We start from the raw sequence: 1,693 nt of genomic DNA, 5'->3' as shown, positions 1-1,693 counted from the left end.
GTTATTTTGACATCTCCATATGTCGCGTCAATTTGCTAAATTCGTAATAACCGGTCGCCGTTACTTACGCAGAAAATCCTTCGTATAACCAGATCATGTCATACGAAGTAACTTTCGAAAGTAAACGTAACAGGTTTTACGAAAAAGTACATTCCTTATAGCAAAAACCAAGCTGTATGATCCGACATTGGACGACCAATATAAACTTTTCTTCCTCGCACCACGATCTAAAAGGTCTCGTTCTTTAGCCCTGCGACTCACTGGCATCCGCTCTCATTCCGCTTGGTCACGTCCGAGCAGGAAATCACCCTACAACTGACTCTGCACGGGCTCTATATCGAGCTTCTTAGGCTTTGTTGTTGAGGTCAAAATCGGTCACGACAGAATCGATGTCCAAAAGTATTTAGAAAAACCGAATCTCGGTCAAAACTTCAAATGTTGAGAAACCGAACAGCCGAAACGGATCGCACGACAGAATCGATGTCCAAAAGTATTTAGAAAAACCGAATCTCGGTCAAAACTTCAAATGTTGAGAAACCGAACAGCCGAAACGGATCGCCCGGCGAGCTTGGCCGCGACACGGGCCAGCTCGCCCGGCGAGCACGGCCGTGTTGCCGCTCGGCTTGCTCGATCGTGCCACGGATCGGCTCGCCTGGCGAGCGCGGCCAATTCTCTGTGGACCATTCTGAACCCGGTCCCATCCCATAACCATGCATCTTCGTCCGAAGTTTCCGTAACTCAGTCTTCGGGTCTGTGGATACGATGCCAATGTTCCGTATAAAAAACATTGTCGAAAGTATTCGGAAAATTGGGAAGGTTATGTCTCTCAAACAGTTTCCTATTCTTCGTAGTAGAGCAGGTTACGGTTAACTTAACACCAACTGCCTCGGCTATGCGAAGAAACAGGGTTCCGTTGGAAGAACCATGCCTATACCAACGGCTACTTCGCGAGTAAAATCGTAAAAATGCTTAAGTCTCGATACGGCCCAAGGAAGGTCCGAATTGCGGACAACGGCCTATCTTTGGTCCCAAAAGACTTGAACCCAAAAACTGGTATGACGGTTTATCGCATCCGCAGGAAGATATAAATGTCAAATTTTCGAAGATATTCTCAAAGAAGAAGGAAGTATGGAAAAGCCCGCTTCGAGACAAATCCGGCCTGAGAAGAGGTAAATCGACCTAAGGAGGAGTATATAAGGAGGGCCTAGGACGAAGAGAAGGAGGGGAGCATTCTAAGAGAAAACTTAATACTTAGAGCAATTTAGGCATTTTTCCGTTTTTACTACCAAGCTGCGACTCGACTAGGTTAGAACTTAGGTGGCTAGACTAGCGAACATACCGACAGCTCTCATGGCCTAGGATCTTACCTGTTGTTCAGGCTCAAACGCGAATTCGGAAATAAGACCTCTTTGTTCCCTTTTTGCTTTTTTACGATTTATTACTTTCGAATCTTTCATATTGATTGTGTTGTGCATGGCCCAGCAGATAACCGAGATCTTCAGGGAAGGCTAGGTTAACTTGGCTTTCCTCCGATTAACAAAACTCGACAGTGTGAATTTCGGTTCCCACAGTTTGGCGCTAGAAGGAGGGGAAGGTACGGATCTATCTCTCTCGCAACCACACACGCTCAGTCCGATATGACGACCAACGCTGACAAAGACCCGCAAACGCACGACGGGACTCCCGTCGATGC

Source organism: Brassica oleracea, chromosome C5 (assembly GCF_000695525.1).
Source record: "Brassica oleracea var. oleracea cultivar TO1000 chromosome C5, BOL, whole genome shotgun sequence".
Classification (NCBI taxonomy): Eukaryota; Viridiplantae; Streptophyta; class Magnoliopsida; order Brassicales; family Brassicaceae; genus Brassica; species Brassica oleracea.
The sequence above is the reverse complement of the archived record's forward strand: the minus strand, read 5'-3'. Positions refer to the sequence as shown.